General features: G+C 43.0%; 1 protein-coding gene across 15 annotated transcripts in view; it reads left to right on the top strand.

The window, feature by feature from the left end:
• Positions 1-22,638, top strand: part of TENM4 (teneurin transmembrane protein 4) — a 766,066-nt gene that overhangs the window by 205,235 nt on the left and 538,193 nt on the right. For 10 of the 15 annotated variants that reach the window (XM_039490391.1, XM_039490246.1, XM_039490265.1 and 7 more), the window contains exon 3: positions 2,713-2,817. The exons of the other annotated variants lie outside the window; for them this stretch is intronic. The gene's annotated coding sequence lies outside the window, so the exon portion shown is untranslated. The remainder of the gene's footprint in view (positions 1-2,712; positions 2,818-22,638) is intronic. 15 annotated transcript variants of the gene reach the window in all.

The following is a 22,638-nucleotide window of genomic DNA, read 5'->3' as shown; positions in this document are numbered from 1 at the left end:
AATGCAGTATTGAATGAGGCAGGCATTTAAGCAGTGCATACACGGAGGTTGTACAATAGTTCTAGTCATCCTCTGGAGGATGACAGACTATCTTCCAATCCACCTATTCATAAATCATAAAATATCAGAGTTGAAAAGGACCTCAGGAGGTCATCTAGTCCAACCCCCTGCTCAAAGCAGGACCAAACCCAACTAAATCATCCCAGCCAGGGCTTGGTCAAGCCTGACCTTAAAAACCTCTAAGGAAGGAGATTCCACCACCTCCCTAGGGAACCCATTCCAGTGCTTCACCACTCTCTGAGTGAAAACATTTTTCCTAATATCCAACCTAAACCTCCCTCACTGCAACTTGAGACCATTGCTCCTTGTTCTGTCATCAGGTACCACTGAGAACAGTCTAGATCCATCCTCTTTGGAATCCCCTTTCAGGTAGTTGAAAGCAGCTATTAAATCCCCCCCATTCTTCTCTTCTGCAGACTAAACAATCCCAGTTCCCTCAGCCTCTCCTCATAAGTCATGTGCTCCAGCCCCCTAATCATTTTTGTTGCCCTCTGCTGGGCTCTTTCCAATTTTTCCACATCCTTCTTGTAGTGTGGGGCCCAAAACTGGACACAGGACTCCAGATGAGGCCTCACCAATGTCGAATAGAGGAGAATGATCACGTCCCTCGATCTGCTGGCAATGCCCCTACTTATACAGCCAAAAATGCCGTTAGCCTTCCTGGCAACAAGGGCCCACTGTTGACTCATATCCAGCTTCTCATCCACTGTAACCCCTAGGTCCTTTTCTGCAGAACTGCTTCCTAACCATTCAGTCCCTAGTCTGTAACAGTGAATGGGATTCTTCCGTCCTAAGTGCAGGACTCTGCACTTGTCCTTGTTGAACCTCAACAGGTTTCTTTTGGCCCAGTCCTCTAATTTGTCTAGGTCCCTCTGAATCCTATCCCTACCCTCCAGCGTATCTACCAATCCTCCAAGTTTAGTGTCAAATATTCTGTGTATTGCTCTTAAATTCTCTCTAACTACTCATCAGGTCTGGTTTTGTTCCATATTCCTGGGCAACCTCTGGATTAAGGACTTGAGCCAGCACCCACTGGAGTCCATGGAAAGATTCCCATGGACTTCAGTGGACACAGGATCAGGCACAAGTGAGGTAGGATTAAAAAGGGTTTGTCAGAGACTAGTATTAGGTTAGAGCTAATTCAGGACACATTGATAACGAATTTGAATTTAGATAAACAAGAATTTGGGAGGGTGCTATTGAAAACATGGGTACCTTGCTGTGCTGACTGCGGAAGACAGTCATATTTGATCCTATTTGTTGAGTCCGGTCAGAAATATAGGACTGTTGGGAGCTACTGTACGTGTTGAGAAAAGAGACAAGAAAAAGTGGTGTATTTGCATTATGATAGTGCCTAGAGACCCCAACTGAGTTCACAGCCCCATTGTGTTGGCACTGTACCAACATCTAGTGAAAGACATCACCCTGCCCTGAAGAGTTTACTATCTAAATAGATAAGAGAATGGGTAGGAGCGAAAAGAGAGTCATGGAGAAGTAAAATGACTTTCTTAAAGCCCCATACTAGGTCAGCGTGAGCAGAAAGTTCTGCTCCCCACCTTACTCTTGAATTTGTTTTCCCTATTTTGTGTATTGTTGTTGTTTATCATTTCTATTGTGGTGGGTTAATTGTAGAGGGAGTGTGTGATATGAAAGGTTCTAAGGCCAGAAGGAATTGCTGTGATCATGTAGTCTGACCTTAGCCGTAACACAGGGCACAAACATTCCCTGAATCAATTCCTCTTTGAACTATAGCATTGCTTTTGCAAAACCATCCAGTCATGATTTTAAAAATTGCCAGGGATGGAATCTATCACAACCATTGGTAGTTTGTTCCAAGAGTTAATTACCTTCACAGTTAAAAAACCATGCCTTATTTTCAGTCAGAATGTGTCTAGCTTCAACTTCCAGCCATTGGGTCTTGTTATACCTGTGTCTGCAAGATTGGAGGACCCTCTGCTATTACATTTCTGTCTTTTAGACTGTACCTCATAGAGTTGGTGGTGATGTGTGTAAGCCCAGTGTTGAGGAGCAAACCTTTGAAATTGGCTTGTAAGCCAGGAACTAGTTGCCAAGAGTCTTTCTGGGTTGCAGCTTTCCTGTTGGAAGGAATTTGACTATTGAAGGGAAACTGAAAAACATGGACCTGGAATATGCTGCCCTTTGGCCTGCCAGATACAGGGTTTCCTCAGTAGTCCAGAATGTATGAAAGCCACTGCTTCCCTCAAAGTGTCAGCAAGAGCTTAATGTCCTCAAGGTCTGAACAGTCAAGTTTTCTGCTGATGTAACACTCCAAGTTTGACATTTGGATCATTGGGGCTTGAAGTTTCTGTGGCTCTAGACAGAACTCAAATCCTCTCTTACCCCCTCAGACTAGCTCCTGCCATTCCAGCTGAGCTCAGCTGAGCTAATCGCTTACTCTCATAAAGTCAATTTGTTTTTTTTAACTTGCCTCTGGAGTCTTAGATATAAATATGCCAAACACAGTTAGTTCCGTCTCTCCTCTTCCCATTTGATAGTGGTTCTGTATATGGTGAAGGCTGGTGGAGTTTGCCCAAACAGGGAAATAAGTAGAAAGATTTAGTTCCCTTGGACACCTAGAAGACGTTGCCTTTCCTAGTGGTGATTTTAATTTGCATTTGTTTGTCTCCTCAGAGCTATGGAACATGCTCCACAGACTACACATTCGAACGCCTAAGTACTGTGTTTAGTTCTCTTAATCCTGTCCACTCTGGGAGTCTATGAATTCCTTACTAGAGGGTATGTGTGTAAGTTTTTGTGTTCTGTCACTATAATGCAAGATGACAAGTACTTGGGGAGATGATAAATCTGGATTTAAGGTCTTTTTTCATGGTAGGTGAAGAATGGGGTAGAAAATGTTCATTGATGGATTAAGCCCAGGGGGATATTCTCAATGCTTTATGCAGTTTAGTCATGTGACTCATCAAAACCAGTGTGAGATACATGGCTGAACATCCCTATGTAGCAGGTCTTTGAAAATATACCTATATCTTTGTGCTTTTGAGGTCAGGGTTGAGTTAATGGGTGGGATTTAGGGCCATGTCTGTAACTGGTTTGGGGTTTCTGGAGGAGGAGCGTACATGCTAGAAAACTGTTCACCAGCAGCTTCCCACACCTGGGGTTATGGATACCCCACAGTGGCCTCTCTGGAGTCCCAGCAAACAGAAATTGCCAAAGTTTCATTCCAGTAATGCTCTTGTGCATTTGATATTGATAAGGAGATTGCTGCGGGGCCTCATTATCTCCTGTCTTGATTACAGCAACCTCATCTCTAGTGTAGCCAACTCCCGCCTTGCTCTCTCCAGCACACTCAAAAAACACGGTGCCTATCAGATAATGGCCAGGCAGAGGGCATGTGGGGATTGCTGGTATTTCAAAAATACTGTCAAGCTGTGCAGAGAGGCGGCCTAGTTAAAGAGAATGCTTTCTTTACTCTGGTACCCCACTCCAAGCCCTTCTCTCAGATTGTTTGTTATTACGATCACTTGTTGCATGTTGCTGGATAGTGTCTTCCAGCAACTGGCACAAGACCCAGATCCTGATTATACATATGAAAGAGTCATTGGTTTGCATGGGATCTTTAATGCCCAGGCACAGCACGTAGGATTGTGAGGGCTGAGATTCAGAGATGCCAAACACCCACAGGTCCGATTGGGATGCCGTACACCTCTGGAAATCACATTACTGGTTTCTAAGATCCCTGCATTGGGCGTCCTAAAATCCATCTCATAAACTGAGCTCCATGGTACTCAGTTCATCTATCTCAGAAGAATCCTGCCAGGATTTGGACTTGTGGTTCTCAGGACTCAGTGTGTTTCAAAACCTGAGCTTTAGACTTTATAAGCCGTTCCTTCCAGCCACGATAGCACATGGGCCTCAGCTTCAGTTATATGTGTTATCAGTCTCAAAAGCCAACGATTTTTCTTAATACAATTTCACCATAGACATTGTCCCTTAGACAATTGTGCCTTCATAGCCACACTTGCTGCAAGCCTCTATTGACGATTGCGCCTTCATTCCCTCTGTAGAGCTTTCATTGATCTTGATGGGAGTTGTGTGTGAGGTTGGAGTGCAGGATATGCAGGCGGTGAGATAAGAATTCTTTTGATAAGAGTTTGCACTTAAGATAAAAGTTCTGTAGTGCGATGGGAGAGCTGCATTTTCACCTTAATTATCAGTCACCTTCCTCTGTGTTTCAGTGGAGGGTGCCCCGTTTAAAGAAAGAAATAAAACAACAACAATCCAGGCACCAAGGAACTGCCTGGAATCCCATAGAAACTGCCATCGATAAAATCTTTAAAAATGCATCATGCTGCTGCTGTGAATCTTAAACAAAGCACTGTGCATCCTGAGCAGCGCCCAGGAAGGTGTGTTGAAAAACCCAATCATCAAGGCCAGTCGTCAGTGATAATCTGCAGCAAGACAATTCATTCCCAACAAAATAAGGAGACTCTTTGGGAAAGGTTTTTTTCTTTGAGAATGTGCCTTTAAAATGCAGTCCAGTCCTTCAGTTTGTACGACAGAAATGCCATGCTTTAGAAAGGCAGAGATGATAACAATAGACTTATTAATACTAAAAACCTAGCTCTATAATTATAATAAAACTATTGAATCTCATCTCTTTTACATAGATGGCAGTATGCAAATAGGGAGGCATCTGCCTTGATAACTGCGGCGGCTATGAAAATCTTTATTTGAAGAATTTAAATCAGGTTTTCCTGCTGCATTCAGTACTCAAAGTTAGAAAAGGAGCTCTCTCCCCACCCCAGCCCTTTCTTTCTGAACATAACAATGCATTTTAAACTGCTCTGAAATTGCAAAGCTATTTCACAGTTTCATAGAGAAGAAATGGCTTGAGGGAACCATTTGCCTTTTATGCCCAGAACATCAAAATAAAATACCAAATGGGAAAATGAATTCTGTTGTTCGAAGGGTGGGAGCGATGCAGAACGGATTTTTGTTCCAGAGGGTTCGTCGTCTGCGGGGTCAGAGCAGAGTTGCATGAAAGTGTAAAGTCATCCTCATTCGCGATACTGTGACAGGGTGAGTAAACCTGCTTTAAAAGTGTGGGGGAGGAGGGCGTTCACCCCTATTTCGTTAGAACCACATCCTATAAGATGTTGATCACAGAAGGAGTGCAGGCAGCATGATCTAGTGGAGAGGGCAGATTCTAATGTAGATCTCACCTGAGTGGTCAGGTCCCTTTTGTACAGCGGAGGCCATCCCTCTGTGAACCTTCGTGCAACAAGCAGTAATTAACATGTGTAATCAGAAAGATCAGGAATGACAAGGCACATGTGATACTTAGGCCTGGTCTACACTACGCGTTTAAACCGATTTTAGCAGTGTTAAACCGATTTAACGCCACACCCGTCCACACTGGATTTGGCTCAGTGCTTTTTGGTACTTGCACCTTTCCAGCACTGTATATAGAGTAACATTCATACCTTCTTGCAGCAGCATTACTCTTGGTAAGCATCTCTGCAATATTTAATTAGCACTCCTCAAGCCCCTCTTCCATGAAGAATATGCTGCTAATTAATCTCCCACAAGTAGTTGTCTGCTGGGACTGTTCTTGAAGGAGACCAAAAAAAAAACCAAACCAAACCCCATCATCTCGGCAGGTGCATGCTTCCCACCCTTCTTCCTTTGTTGGAGTCTGCCAATGGATTTGGTATTAGAAGAAGGAACTAAAGGGGGCCAAATTTTATCCTCACCCTATATGTACATCCAAACATTCAGATCTGCAAGAGGAAGCCTTCTCTCTCTAGAGTTTCTGTAGCACAAGAGAAATGCATCCCCCAAGTGGGGATCTGCAGAAGCAATATTTCAGAGCAGTGGTTCTCAATCTTTCTACATCCCTGGAGGCCTCTGTACCACTCTCCTTCCATCTTGACTGGATGTGCCTCCAGTTTACCAGTATTCATATATTAATAGATTCATAATATGGAAAAAGTAGGTCACTTTTCATAACCCCCAGATTTAGCTGTTGTTTCAGGCTTTACGCATATTCAAGCAGGTGCCACTGCATTTATTTATACTAGGTCTACATTTTTAAAGTTATTTCTGCAACCATAAGGACTAGATAAGTATACACACACACACACACACACACACATATGTATGTATGTATAAATTAAAGGGTAAGACAGGGAGGGAAATGGAGGATATTGATGTCTTCCTTGGGGGAGTCATAACTCTGTAATCAAGAAATCTGTGTTTAATAAAATGGGCCACTAGGAAGGTAAAGCTTTTTTTCACTATGCAGTTGGGAGTGTCATCCCAACCTTCTCCTCATGGTTTTACTTGCCTCTGTTCAGAGCACAGGATATGATTGTCTTTGAAAGCACCAGACAGTACTTTGTCCCAGAATAATATAATATAGCAGTTTTGGTTGCCTTAAACAAATCAGGCTTTCCATAGCAAGTAGACTGCAGAAGTTAAAAGACATGGAAATATATAAGATGTTAAATGTTTAACGGAACATTCAACATAATATAAGAATGACCATAATGGGTCAGACCAATAGTCCCAGTAGCCCAGGATCCTGTCTTCTGACAGCGGCCAATGCCAGATGCTTCAAAGGGCAGACCAGGGCAATCATCAAGTGATCCCTGTCGTCCAGTCCCAGCTTCTGGCATTCAGAGGCATAGGGACACCCAGAGCATGGGATTGCATCCATGACCATCTGGCTAATAGGTCCACCAATGGCTATCCTCCATGAACTTATCTAATTCTCTTTTGAATCCAGTTATAGTTTTGGCCTTCACAACATCCCCTGGCAACAAGTTCCACAGGTTAATTGTGCGTTGTGTGAAAAAATGCTTCCATGTTTGTTTTAAACCTGCTGCCTATTAATTTAATTGGGTAACTCATGGTTCTTGTGTTATGTGAAGGGGTAAATAACACTTCCTTATTCGTTTTCTCCAGACCATTCATGATTTTATAGACCTCTGTCATGTCCCCCCTTAGTCTCTCTTCATAGCCGAATAGTCCCAGTCTTTTTACTCTCTCCCTGTATGGAAGCTGTTCCATACCCTTAATAATTTTTGTTGCCCTTCTTTGTACCTTTTCTATTTTAATATATCTTTTTTTCAGATGGGGCACCCAGAACTATATGCAGTATTCCAGGTGTAGGCATACCATGGATTTATATAATGACATTATATTTTATGTCTTATTATCTATCTCTTTCCTAATGGTTCCTAACATTCCGTTAGCTTTTTTGACTGCCACTGTCACTTGAACAGAAGTTTTCAGAGAACTATCCACAATGACTCCAAGATCTCTTTCTGGAGTGGTAACAGCTAATTTAGACCCCATCATTTTGTATGTATAGTTCAGACTATGTTTTCCAATCCTGTCTAGAGGTGTGGGAAGGTAATCCATTATCATCAATGAATATAATCTTACTTACAAAAAATAAAAATAATTTTGAAAAAAAATATTGAGATATTCCAAGGTTTTTACCATGGAGTAGTGTATGCAGGTGTGCCTTGTGGTTCTCTCTTTGTCTTGAACCACATGTGGTCAGACTCTGGTTGAAATTTTGTGAAATTTCTAGGAAAAAAACCCAAAAAAGAATTGTTTTATGAAACATTTTTTAGCTGTTTTTCAACTAGCTCTAAGTCTCATAATGGGGTGTCTGTCTCTAGGCTTCTGGGGAGGAAGGTCCTTCTTGATACCAGGATCCAGTTTGTAAAAGGAAATCTTCTTTTGACCTTGCCCATTGGGCAGGGGAGGGATGAAACTCCTAAAACATGGGTTGTTGTGGCAGAGGTGTTACTACTGTAAGGGTCAAGCTTTGGAGGAGGGGTCTTCCAGCCGGAACGCTCAGGGGCATGGGTAGGGGAATGGAACAGAGTGTTCTAAAGCAGGTAGTGACCAAAAACAAACAATGTGCTCTAACGTGGGCAGGCTAGTAGTATCTGGTGTGAGGTGTCTGAAAAATGGAATTGCCTGGGTGCACTTTGTGACAACCCCTGTTCCAGATAAACAGTACTTATGTAGATTTTGTAAATAGAGAAGTTACACTAGAAAATACATCCTGACCCCATGCCACTGTATTCTCGATTGATGGGAGAACGACTGGCTGAAAAGTCTCAAAATCTGTTGCCCATTAGCAAAGGGGATCGATACCGATTTTGCATTCAAACTGACTATGTCCTTTTTAGTTTGATGTCATAAATTGAAGCAAATCCTGTCACAAGCATTTAGAAGCAGATCATGATACCTGTACTCTGGGTTAATAGCACCGTGCTCCATGAATAGCCCAAAACAACTTTGTTGGGACCATGTGTGGAGGAAGATACTTTTTATTTAACATTTGTGTGGGTATCAGAAAAATGTTTATAATACATATTAAGTCTCCCTGACTTAAAAATCTTTGTTGACTTAGAGTTAAGGTTGGTCAAATGCATATCTAATTAATGTGATCAGTAAAGATGGAAGAAAACCCCTATTAAAGGCTACATTAACTGCTCACACATCATAACATTCACTTACACAGACTCTTCAACTTTGCAACTAATTTCCTTTTACTACACCCACATCCAATTCCTCTAAGTCATACTTAAAAGCACAACCTTAATTATGACCAAAGGAGATGAAGATATTTTGCAGACAGACATATTTCACTGAAGTACAGCATGTGTTACTGCGAAATAAAAAATCCAAGATTCTAGTCTGGGCATTTCATTGTAAATTTCCAGATGCATAAGTAACTGAAGACACTTGTCACGTCCATCAGCTTTCTTTGGCTAAACTCAATTCAGTTATGGAAAATTACTGCAATAACTTTACAGCTTTAGTATTTTGAGCTCCTCCACATAGCCTGTATCTGAGATTGTAAAGATGAGTTACTGGATGAAATTTGATGGTTGTATAACATTTATGTTTAAAGTTAGAGAAAAACCAAAGAAGCAAGAGGAAAAATAGGTCTAGATTTCCAAGAGGGAGCATATTAAAATGTTTTCTGTATAAGGTTCATTAGTCTGTTTGTGAAGCACATTGAAGATGTGAGAGAGGCATCTTCTGGAGAGGAGAGGCAGTGTAGTCCAGTAGTTAGAGCACTGGACTTTGGGCTCAGAAGACCTGGAATCTGTTCCAAGCTCTGCCACTGTTGAGTAGAGTGGCCAACTTTCTAATGTCTGAAAACCCAACCCCCTCTTCCTCCCAAGGCCCATTGCTCTTCTCCACCTCTTCCCTCCAGTGCCCCACCCCTACACCACCTTCCCCCCCCCCCCCCAGGCTCTCCCATGCTCTGCCTCTTTCCCCAGGCCCCAAATCCACCTTTTCCCTTGAGATTCTATCTTCCGCTTGCTTCTCTCCCACCTCAACTACAGCGTGAGCAGCCCCAAGGGACTTGCAAACCCCAGCTCCAGCAGCCCGCCTGGGGGTGCAAGTCAGAAGAGGGCTGTGGGCTGTGGCTGCGTTGGCAAGCTAGGACATGGCCCTCTTGCATGGCAGCCTCCCTCCTCCCTCTGTACTGCCTATCCAGCAGCCCCCTTCCCTGCCTGCTCGAGCCCTCCCCGCCTGGGAGCTGCCTAAGAGCATGGCTGGGGGAAGTGCCGGCTGGCGGGGCAGCTCGCATTCCTTCTCTCCCCGGGAACGTTCCATGCCCGCTGGGAACCCTTTCTCCTGCTCTCCATGGGCCCCTGCACTCTGTTCTCAGCCACAGCCCTGCAAACTGTGCTCCGCAAAGGCGCCGCCCACAGCTTGAGCCAGTGCATGTGTGCTGCTGCGGGTGCAGCCGCTTCAGGGCCAGGTGACAGACTGCCACTCCCCGCCCCCTACCCCTGCCTGCGGTAACTGGACTTGTAATGTCTGGTGACTACATCTGACTGGACACTGCCATGTTCTCTTTTCGACCCAACTTTCGATTAAAAAACCGGACACCTGGCAACCCTACTGTTGAACTGTATGTCCTGGGGCAAATCTCTTTGTGTCTGTCCCCTCCCACCCTTTGTCTTGTCTGTCTAGATTGTAAACTCTTCAGGGCAGAGACTGTATCTTACGAAGCATTTGCAAAGTGCCCAGAGTATTGAGGCGCTAACCTCACTTGAGGCCTCTGGGTGTCAACTGTAATATAAATTAATGGCAATCGATAAAAAAGTGTTTGTTTTCCTGACACTGACAGACGGAATTCGGTCGACAGTTTTATCTTTTCTGCTGTTTCAAAACAAGATAGTGGCTGCTATTTCCATCATACGGGGAGCTCAATTCTCTCTTATCCATCTCACTGGGCCCAGCACACAGTTCTGGCAGGGCCCACTGGGCAGGTTGAAAGTGTTTCGAATGGTCAGTACATAACAAGAAGGTCAATTATCAGCAAAACAGATCGCAGCGTTACCTTGTAGGCCACAGAATTACAGCTTGCCACTTGCCTTCTGCAGGTCACCTTTTACAGTGTTGCAAACCCACATTAAAATGCTTTGTGACTAATGACAGAGCAGGTTTTAGTGTCTTTTTTATCACTCTGCAATGAGGGAAGGTCTCTTCTTTAATATTGCAGAAGAAATTTTACAATTGAGAGCTGGCTGGTTGGGATTTCTACGGCTAAAAGAAGAAAAAAAAACACGTGGTTTATGTTTTTACATAATTCATCTCCCTAGTTTGTATTATTCATGTATATGAAGAAGTCTATTTTTATTTTATTTTTTATTTTAGCTTTTGGTTCATTTCCTGCTCATGCAAACCCTTGCAATGTTCATTTTGTAACGCACCGTTTAAGGAATCAGAGGAACATATGATGCATTTTAAGAAGTAGGTCAATGATGCGGCTTTTTAGAATGTGTGTTAAATAAATAAAAAAATCATACACTTGCGATAAAGGAACACATCAAGGAGATAAATCCTGTAGGACTTTTCCCTGCTCACGCAAATCTCCTCTCAAAGAAAATGGCTTGTATCATGATGGCTTGACACTGTCCAGTGCAAAACTTGCATTCTTTTTTAAAAGGTTAGGGCTAGATTATTGGGCAGTTTCTGAGCTGGTGTGAATTGGCGAAGCTCCATTGACTTCATACACTTCATAATACAGTTTTATTGACTCAGTGGAGCTCTATGGGTTTCCACCAGCTGAGAATCTTCCTCTCTGACTTTATGCACAAGCCGGAACAAGAGATGGTGCATAAGCTGTACCACCCCGGGAGTAGCCCAGGAGTCATCGTGATTCCCAGAGAGTCCTCTGAGTCACAGGGCTGGTCTGTACTATACAGTTAGGTTGACCTAGCTACATCACTTGACTTTGGGGTGTTGAAAATTCACTCCCTTTAGAGATAAGCTGACCTAAGCCCTGGTGTAGACACCACTAGGTCACCAGAAGAATTCTTCTGTCAACCTAGCTACTGCCTTTCGAGGAGGTGGATTTACTATAGTGACAGAAGAATTTACTGTAGGGAGTGCCTACACTGCAGTGCTACCGCGGAGTTGCTGTAGCATTTTTGGTGTAGACATACCCACAGTTCCTCCCACTGCCTGATTTTGAAGGGCAGGAGGGATGAGTATTTTACTGCCAGCCTAAAGCAGCAAATTAAAACACCCCCTGTGCCAGCTCACCTGCACTGCCCAGCAAATGTTGGGGGGGTAGCGGGGTCAAGTCAAGGGTCTGTGCATCCCCTGCCCCTCCCACGATCTCCAGGAAGGCAGTAAACAGGCATGTAGCCTCACTTACTCCTGCACTGTGTCCAAGCTTCGAGTAGCCTTCGAGTAGGGAGTAAAGAGTTCCCTAGTGCCTTCATTGCTGTGTGCATGTTGTCCAAGTAAGACTCTGGCCATAGTACTAACGCACCATCAACCTGTGGAACTCATTGCCAGGGGATGTCGTAAAGGCCAAAACTATAACAGGGTTCCAAAAAGAACTAGATAAGTTCCTGGAGGGTAGGGCCATCAATGACTATTAGCCTGGATAGTCAGGGATGCAACTCCATGCTCTGAGTGTCCCTAAACTTCTGACTGCCAGAAGCTGGGAGGGACGACAGGGGATGGATCACTCGATGATTGCTTGTTCTGCTCATTCTCTCTGAAGCACCTGGTCACTGTTGGAAGACAGGATACTCAGCTAGATGAACCATTGGTCTGACCCAGTATGGTCATTCGTATGTTCTTATGCTACATTCTTATGTTCTAACAGAGAATTCTGAGGGATATCATCAAGATTATAGTGAGACTTGATTAGGAACATTATTATCAGGACCATTCCAATAATAGGGGCTTTGTTTTGTATATGCAACTATACCTAGAGCGGATATCTGCTCCACGGACGTGGTTGTATTGTTTACCATCTTTGCGGATCGGATGCAGATCCCAATTTTTGTATCCATGCAGGGCTCTAATAGTGAGATAGGTGCTGGTGCGGATACATATAAAAGGTGGAGTGCAGATCACGGGTCGGATACAAGATAATGATCACGGATGTGGATCCAAATTTTTGTATCTGTGCAGAGCTCTAACTATTTCTCCTCTTCCCTCCCCCCAAAAAAAACCCCAAAAGTTTACTGATTTTTCACATTTGCTATCTGGTGACCTTAGACTTGATCAAATAATCAGTGTTCGGTTCTTTTTATATGCTTTCTCTTTTGTGGTTCACAATTTCAAGATTTTCTCTACAGTTGTGACAGCTAAAGACTTTTGCTTTATCTTTTAAATGAAAGCTGTGGTTCTCATGTAATCCCAGGCCTCCAGCAGCTGGGATGCTAAGAAAAACACCAAATATTTCAAGAATTGGCAACACTGAGTAGTTAAGAAAAATTCCTTGCCTTGGTTATTAACAACACTGGGTAGAATTTTTTTAAACATATACTGTTTGTTTGCTCTTTGCATTTCACTCCCCTTGGATAATGAAACAAAATATGTTGGTTTTACTTTCTATGACTAGTCAGTTTCACTTCCTGCTTCTCATCTGCTGCTGGGATGTTTTAATTTAAAAGAAGAAAAATGTTTAAAAACCCTGACTATGTTTCTAGTCATGTTATGTTTCTCACACATACCCCCAAAAGTTTTATTTGTTATAGAATTCTTCTCTTAAGTTACTGTGTAGTGTTGCTGCGTGCTTGTATGCAGTTGCCATGTTTCACCCCAAAGGTGTGTTGTAGCTGTGGATGTAGTGATTCTTGTGTGCAATTTCTGTGCCTATTTAAATCTGTAAAGTTCTTCAGGATACTCTGAAAGGAAAGGCACTATAAAAATGTAAGCTGCTATTACCATTATTTTTACAAATCTGAAACTGTAATCCTAACACTGTCAAAGAGTCCTGTGGCACCTTATAGACTAACAGAAGTATTGGAGCATAAGCTTTCATGGGTGTTGCGTCTGACGAAGTGGGTATTCACCCACGAAAGCTCATGCTCCAATACGTCTGTTAGTCTATAAGGTGCCACAGGACTCTTTGTCGCTTTTTACAGATCCAGACTAACACGGCTACCCCTCTGATACTTGAATCCTAACACTGTTTGCCAGTGTCCTTGTAATACCTGAGAGATATGTGTTCTGTTTGGATTTCAACCTGTGAGTTTCATAGATTCAAGTGGAATTAGAATGATTTCCTCATCTCTAAATCTCTGAAGTGCAGTTATTGTTTTATATCATTTGGAGACAATGGAAAATACTCCAGCATAATGCCAATCAATTTCATAGTATTGCATTTAGAGCTTGGTCTTAATCCAAATCGCTATTGGCAATAGGTTAGTTGGGAAGCCCTTTCTGGACTAGCTTGCCTGTGGAATTAAATATTAAAATCTTATCAATGGCTAAAGTCACGAAGGAAGTGTAACCACAGTAGAATTGAATGCATGCCTTTCCTTGCCTGCAATCTGTGCTGTATTTATTTGTCTGACTTTTCTTTAATAGTTGGCTTTTGGGTCCCTATATGCGCTTTATAGTGCAATCTTTGGGATCCCTACCCTGTTCTTTAGAGTTGCTGACACACTTCAAGAGTTGTCACTCTCCACCCCACTGGCGGCTGAACTTTGTTGGTGGGAGAAGAGCTCCCTACATATCCCTCGATGCAGTACTGTTAGATTCTATTAGCTAATCGTTTTAAAGTGCTTTGAGATCCTCAGATGAAAGGTGCTCACAAAGCTTGAAGTAAAAAAAAAAAGTGTCATCATCATCCTCAATTAAAGGCATCACAGATACAGAATGGGCTGTTAAAGGGTGAAATCACAGTGAAAGAGTTGTTTTTTCATTAATGCCGTTACCTAGATTAACCATTGAGTTTGTATAAATAATAGCGTGCAGGGGACCTAGTGGATATACGCTGACTAGTAGAAGGTGAGTTGCTGTCTTTTAGAGCGGGGGTGGCCAACCTGAGCCTGAGAAGGGAGCCAGAGTTTACCAATGTACTTTGCCAAAGAGCCACAGTAATACGTCAGCAGCCCCCCATCTGCTCCCTCGTCCCCGCTCTCAGAGCCTCCCGCCCACCGGCAGCCCCACCGATTAGCGCCTCCTCCTCTCTCCCCGCACCTCCCGATCAGCTGTTATGTGGGGTGCAGGAGGCTCTGGGGAGGAGGGGGGAGGAATGAGGGCACGGCAGGGTCAGGATCAGCGGTGGGAAGGGGTGGAGTGGGGGCAGGGCCTGTGGCAGAGCCAGGGGTTGAGCAGTGAGCAGCCCCTGGCACATTGGAAAGTTGGTGCCTGTAGCTCCAGCCCCGGAGTCAGTGCCTATACAAGGAGCCGCATATTAACTTCTGAAGAGCCGCTTGTGGCTCCGGAGCCACAGATTGGCCACCCCTGTTTTAGAGCTAGGCGAAGCATTCACATCGAGCTCTGAACCCCGCTGAATGAACCACGCCTGGCTGATTCAGAATATCTTATGACCTGAATGGCGAGGCTTTTTGCACATCAAGTGAATTAGAAAAGCCTGCTGGAATGTTCTCCCACAGCCAATGGGCCATCTGCTCTCTTTCCTCATCCAACCTATTACCAACATGTCAAAAGCCTTCCTGCTTACAGCTGATGTCTTCTGGGAAGTCTTCCTTCCCAATTATCTCAGCCTCATGGGCCTGATGGCCACCTCCCTGGACTTTTTAGGAAGGCACATGGCTGCTTTCCGATCCTTCTTAGAGTGGCACCAGGTAAGTCACTCACTCATCAGTCCCAAGGGGAGCAGTGGTGGATTGAACCTGGACTTCCCTCTCAGTAGGTCAGCAGGAAAAATAAATATTCTATCTCCCACTGTGGCAGGTATGGAGAGAACATGGGGAAGACAGAAAGCAGAGACAATAGATACTGTCAGGGCCGGACCAGGTTTTTTGCCGCCCCAAGCAAAAAAAAAAGAAATAAAAAAAGATGGTGGACACTGGTTCCTAGAGCTGGACCTGGATACTGTATTTTCACCTCCTTCTGTGCAGGCAGATGAGATTGTGGTCAGTTAGTCCTGAGGAAAGAAGATGTAGATCAGGTTGTGGTTGATTCCTTGGCTCGTCTCCTATCTGCTTTCTGAAGGTGCCATTCCCATGTCTGTAGCAGCGCACTTGTCTCTCCAGGTGCCACATCATCTGTTCTGTTGCACTGGGTGAGTTCACTATTAAAGGAAAATGATGTAGAACATGGCTGCAGGATAGCCCACCATGGTAACACATTGAAGGCTTACAACCACTTGTTGGATAATAGCCATCATCCTCTCTGTGTCATATCTACAAGATAAATGAAGAACGCCTAGGGTTATTGTTTTGCTGCCTTTTCCCTGGGCAGACAGTAGTCTTTGCTGTCCACAGAAAGGCAATCACAATCAGTTTACACACACACACACACACACGGAATGTTTCAAATGTATTGAGATTTGTGTTATGAAATGGCAAAGGGGTGAAATGACTTGCAATCATTTAAGCACTTAATTAACTCCTTGGCTGCGTTTAAGTGGGTCAGCTAACATTGCTAGTGAGGATTTTGACGCTGAGTGAGGTTGGTGTTGTCACCCTACACATGCCCGCAAGCTGTTGGGAACCAGAAGAACATTACCTAAAAAATCTAAATAAAATAAACTGATGGAAATTGTTGGCTCTCAGTGGAGGCAGATGCTGGTGGGGCTTTTCCGGAAATCAAGTATGTTTTGCTTGGGGGAATCTGACCCTGATTTCATAATCTGCTTGGAGCAAATAACATGGATGTGTTGGAAAAGTGAATGACTCAGGCCCATCATCGAAAAGGGCATGAAATCGGCTGGGTTCCTGTAATTCCCATGGAGTGAAAAATCAGCAGGTTCAAGGCTGGAAGTGAGACTGCAACCATTCCAGAGACATTTAAGGCCAGATTTATATTTCAGTTACTCTCGTGTAAATCTGAAGTAACCCCATGGACTTTGTTGGAGTTACTCTGGATTTAAATGATTGGAATAGAGATCAGAATCTGTCTCCTAAGTCTGCAGCATGACAGTGCACAAAATGCCAGTGTCTGATCAGCTAAAATAAAATCATGGTATTAAAATATAAATCAGTATCTGTTGATGTTAACATGCTGTTTACTATGCCTCTCAAAATGTTTTAGCAAGGGAATGTGTGATCCATTTTTGTATAAATTATGTGGTGTCCATCAGAAGAAGAGGCAGTAAAGAGCTTTTTACCTTTTTAACTGCAAGTAGAATGACAGAGATCAGTTGACATTTCTTGAAGAAACAAAAGGACCATAAATTGAATTAAAAGAGGAGAGCAAATTAATAAATCAGCTATTTATTAATAATAAGACTTAGCACTTTCATAGCTCTTTTAATCTACAAAGGACTTTGCAAACTATAGCCAGCTAATTCTCCTGTCCACCTTGAGAGGCAAGTATGTAAGTAGTATCCCCATTTTATAGAGAGGAAACTGAGACAGAGAGGTTAGGTGACTTGCCCTAGGCCAGAGAAGTAGGCATCAGAGTCAGTGCCAGAGCCAGGATTAAAATTTAGGACGCTCTGTCTCTCAGTATTCTGCTCAGATCACCAGAGAAAACATCCCCCATCTTATATTTACAATGAGTTCTTTTTATTGTGATTTCTGTGAACTAGATTTTTTTTCTTAAATGACCTGATTTTATCGTTACTTAACGTGAAAGGACAAGCACAGCAGCACATCTTTGCCATGTGCATGCAGAGTCATAGAGGAGCACTGCAAATGTGGGACAGCTGTGCCTGCAACCCTGTCCCATCCATGACGCCTCATGCCACAATGCACTCAGATATCTCTTGCTTGCAAATCCTGTGCAGGGCATCTATAGAATCACTGACCACATGACAAGAGAAAAGGAAAATCAATACAAAGAAGCCCAAAGTGATCATATGTAATACGCATGCTGTTTTTTTAGAAACTTTAGTGTGTTGTAATGAGTCAGAGGCTGTTGCTTGATTAACCCCAAAGCTCCTGGAAGAAATTGTTTTTATCTATATGATGTCTGTTTGCAGAAATGTTCTACATCTTGCATCTTTACTTTCTTATCTATAGCTTCTTCCTTTTAATTTCCCTCCTTATCTCCCTTCACTAGATGATTTGATTCCTGGGGAAGGCTTTCATGATCAGAATTCTTTCTTTGTTGGAAGTTTTCAGATGACCCTTTAGGCTGCTCTAACTGACACTAGGGGGTCTAGCCTGGAAAACACCACCCAAGATCAGGGGAGCAAAGAGGATACTTTCACTCCCTCTGTGTGGTGTGCGTCTCAGTGACCGACAAGAATCGGGCCTAGCTCTTCTATAGTGGGAAAGTTAGATCTTCTCTCCTTACTACTTCATGGAGCCTCTTAGGTCTGCGCAAATGAGGATTCTGCCATTTAATAGAGAGACACAAAGTGGGTGAGGCAATATCTTTTATGGGGCCAGCTTGTGTTGGTGAAAGAGACAAACATTTGAGCTTTCACAGAGTTCATCTTAGGGTCTTTTAATTTGTCATAGTAGGTTCCATAGAGGAAGCATGTTCTGTTCTGTGGTAATAATTAGAGATATCCTAATCTCCTAGAGCTGGAAGGGACCTTGAAAGGTCATTGAGTCCAGCCCCCTGCCTTCACTAGCAGGACCAATTTTTGCCCCAGATCCCTAAGTGGCCCCCTCAAGGATTGAACTCACAACCCTGGGTTTAGTAGGCCAATGCTCAAACCACTGAGCTATCCCTCTCCCCCTAGTCTACCTTATGTTCTTTCTTGACACACACAGTCCCTCCCACTCCTTCTCCTTGTAGGTGGAAATGCAGAGTCTTCTCCACTCATTGCAATGGAGAAGATTTCCTCCCCACCCCTCACCCTGCCCCACAGTGCCCCTGCCTCAGTCGGAGACCCAGGGCAGGCATAGGGGCCTGGAACTAGCCCTCTCTCTTCCTTGCTACCTTTTCAGCATCAGGCTGGAGAGAGAACAGAAGGGCTGGCTGCTATTGTGAACAGTGCAAAGCGAGCATGCTTCATGCACCCACTTCTGCCCCTATCTGGTCACAGTATTGCCCTAGGGAGAAATCCTGTCTTATTGAAGTAAAGGGGAGTTTTACCACTGACCTCAGTGAGGCCAGGATTTCACCCCAGATATAAACCTGATTTCCATTAGGCTCCAGAACCAGACTTCAATCAGGGTGAGTCTTGTTTTTGTTTTTTTTTCCTGACAGACATGTGAGTTAGGATTCATTTCTTCATTGTCATTAGTCACCATGATAAAGGGCAGGGGTGGATGTGCGGGGCGGTGCCTGCACTGATAATAGTTTTGCAAGGCTGACTTAAATCCTGTTTAACTAAAGTTTAGTTAGCGTCTGTTGGGCTTTTCAGAGCTGGCTGGCTAGCAACCCATTGATCTGAAGGCTCCTGGACAACTGAGAGCTTTGATAAGCAAAGTCTCCTGTACTGCTCTCCTGAGTCTCTGGGGGAATACTGAAATGTGGATTGTTTACGGTATGCCTCCCCCGCTTTAACGGGATGGAAGTTTCTGCTGGGGATCTGGACTCCTATTTCACTAGACAAGAAGGAACATGGTTTTCATGTGACCTGTTTAAGCCACGAAGCACCGGTGTTTTGCTGTTGGACATGACTTTGTTGGTGGTAGGGATATTTTTCCCCTGTTGCTAACTAGGCCTGTTTCTCAGTTGCTTGTGGTTAATTATGGGTCTCATTTGCTTTCCGGTGTGTCTTATCCTGCTTTGTTATTAGATCCAGAGAGGAAACGCGATTGAGGAAACTAGGCACATGACCAAGGAGCAAAGGATTTACTCCCCCTACCCCCCAGGGAAGCTTGAATTACTAGCTATGGCATTTGCAAGGCTAACAGAGAGATGGAAAAGTTAACAAAGAGACTGTCAAATGCAAGTTGCAGGGAAAGACGGTCTGGGTAATTTCTCTTGTCTGCCCAAGCTATTACACTGTACAAAATTTGAGTCTTGTTATTTTTGTTACTAATTTTTTGCATTATGATAACACCCATGGGACTAGCTGAGATTGTAGCCCTGTTGTGGGTGCTATACAAACACAGAGGCCTGGTCTACACCTGCAAGTTTTACTGGTATACCTATGTCAGTTAAGGATGTGACTTTTTACTGTTATAGGTATACCCGTACAAGCCTAGTGTGAACCATTATACCCGAATAGCTGATTCGTCTTCCCATACAGGTGTAAGTGCTTTTATACTAATACAACTGTGTCCACAATGGGGGGCGAGGGGGTAGATTGTACCACTTTAACTATAACTCTGTAGTTAAAGCAGTGGAAATTTTATGTGTAGATAAACCCATAGTCAGAGACTGTCCCTGCCCCAGAGTTTACAAGCTAAACAGGTAAGACAGCATCACACATCGTGTGAGTGGCAGTGGCAGGAATAGAACACTGGTCTCCTGGGTCCCAGTGCAGGCCATAGAACCTTTTTTGAGAGGTGGCGTTTTATTTGAAAGGCAGTGGGATACACTGGGCCTAATTCTGATTTCCATCAATGTAAACTGGGAGGGAACTCCCATGCAGTCAATGCAAAACTGGTGTAAGAGAGATCTGAATCACAGAGTTCCTCCCGATTTAAACTGATGTGAGATCAGAAGTAGGCTCAGTGTCTGTTCTGCAACCCCCCAATGCATGTTTAGCCTGAGCCATTGCAAAGCATCTAAGCGTATGTCTACACTGCAATAAAACACCCACGGCTGGCCAGTGTCAGAGGATTCAGACTCAAGGGGCCCAGGCTATGGGGTTATAAAATTGCAGTGGGGTCCTCATGGGGTCCCAGAGCCCAGGCTCCAGCCCAACCCAGAATGTCTACACTGCAGTTTTATAGCTCCACGGCCCAAGCCCCACAAGCCCGAGTCAGCTGACATGGGCCAGGCACGAGTGTTTTATTACACTGTAAACATACCCTCAGGGATCTAGTCCACGTAGAATAAATAAAATGAAAATAAGAGGTATCTTAATTATTGTTAGTGTTTGAATTAGTCTCTGTCATGTTCTGGCCACAGGCAGAAGGACTCCAGACATAGGCAGGAAGTGGCTGTGAAAGCTTTGTGATAAGAGATGGGGCCATATGGCTAACCCCTACCCTGGGTGGATGAATTCCCTTATCTTGGTGCCTGGATTCTTAACTTTGAAACTCAGGTTAAAAAGTACATGCATGAGTCCCTATTAATGTTTATCGTTTTTAAATGTTTTAGTTGAAGGCAGGGTTTGTGAAAGTGCATGGCTGACAGCCCTGGACACTGATGTCCTCAACTTTTCCACATACTGGATACTGTACAGCATGGGGACTGCAACAAAAGCTTGATCTTTGTGCCTCAATCTTGATTTGTTAGAGGCAGGGGTAATTCAGCTTCCATGGTCCCTTCAGTCCCTAATAATATTTATAGCACTTTTCATCCGTAAATCTCAAAGCACGTTAAAAAGGAGGTCAATTATCACGATCTCCATTTTACAGATGAACAAACTGAGACACAGAGAGGTGAAAATACTTGCCCTGGGTCATCCAGCAACCCAGTAGCAGAACTGAGAATGGTGCCCACGCCTTCTGAGTCCCAGTCCAGTGCTCTATCCACTAGGCACCACTGCCTCCCTCCTTGTCTTCTAGACTGAATCTGTCAACAAAGCTGACAGTTTACAATGTCAGGGCAGGGTGGATTGATTTAAATCACCAACTTTAATCAAATTTAAATAAGCAAGCAGGAAACCTTGATTCAAATCACTGGTTTTAATCATGTTTTGCATTTGTACTTTATAGTTATTTTCCTAAAGAAAGGTTGATTCTCACTTCTTGGTAGCCATTTAAAATATGTTGATTCGCAAATAAATATAGCCTTTGGACTAAATTTAGTGCTTTTTTTTGTTTTACTAACTAGAAAGATAGTATATATCTATATACATTTATTTAAGCAATTATGTAGCTTAATTTACATTTATTTGGATTCTTAATTCATCCATTTTTGATTATGTTAGAAAATGGTGAATGATGCATTTATTTACCAAGATGATTAATTTTTTATTTGTGATTTGTGTCAAGCTCTGTTTGAATTTCCATACAAATAAAAATGCCCCAAACCAGCATTTTAAAAAATGAAATAAAACTATTTTAAAGGTGATGGATACATTTTTTTCTTATCAAAACGTGTTTTGTATTTAAAACTAAATGATTTATTAAACAAAGGAAATACTATCTTTAATTAGTGAATTGAGCTGATTATTGCTGGTCACCATGTGCTTCAAGATTTTAGAAGTAAGAGAACTCGTTCTCTCAAAACTAGTTTTTATTCATAGATTGGAAAAAGAAAACAAGATTTCCTGTTTTTCCAACTCCCAGTTGGTTTCTTAAGTTTGAATGCAGTAGTCATTAAACAAACTAGTGGAATAAATTGAAATGAAGAAAATATTCTTTTTACATGTGCTACTGCTGTCAAAAGCTGGTTTAGCACTTCAGCAAACCCTGGGTTCATGTGCTTAGCCAGTTACTTCTACCAGTTCAGTGATTTGACTTTTTTTAATAAGGACATCAAATATGTACTGTGTAATATTTTTGTATTTAATTTAAATAAACAGATGATAATAAGTTTAGACCTTAATTTAACGTGTTAATTTCAAATTTAATTTTAAATAGGTTTATTTTTTAAAATAACAAGATCTGAGTTAAATTATAAAAATCATGTTTTGTTTTATTCTTTTATAAAAATCATTGATTTTTATCCAACCCAGTGCGATGATGTCTACTGAATGTGGTCATCTGCCTATTAGGACTGGCCTGAGACCACTATTCACTTTTCATTAGACTGCTCTGTTATGACTTGAGAACGAATGGGCTTGGTGCAGGAGTCACTAGATGAAGTTCTATGGCCTGTGCTGTGCAGATGTCAGACTACATGATCATAATGGTCCCTTCTGTCCTCAAAGTCTGACAGTCTGCACATCTACAATAACCACTGCCGGAAACATTGTAGGAGTATATTTTCCAGTTTCAGTAGAAACTCATTAGTAGCAACATAACGGTGCCCTTTTGCTGTGTTTCTCCTAAGTGGCTGTCGCTGTTATGGGGAGTTTTGACAATTTACTCCCCCAGAATTGGTAGGGGAAGTAGAAGTGGGTGGCAACCTGGGCAGCAAAATGACCATGAGAGGTCGAATTCAGGATCCTGACAAAAGGAAGAAAGGAGAGCAGCAGAATAC

Source organism: Mauremys reevesii, linkage group 1 (genome assembly GCF_016161935.1).
Source record: "Mauremys reevesii isolate NIE-2019 linkage group 1, ASM1616193v1, whole genome shotgun sequence".
Taxonomy (NCBI): domain Eukaryota; kingdom Metazoa; phylum Chordata; order Testudines; family Geoemydidae; genus Mauremys; species Mauremys reevesii.
The sequence above is the reverse complement of the archived record's forward strand: the minus strand, read 5'-3'. Positions and strand labels throughout refer to the sequence as shown.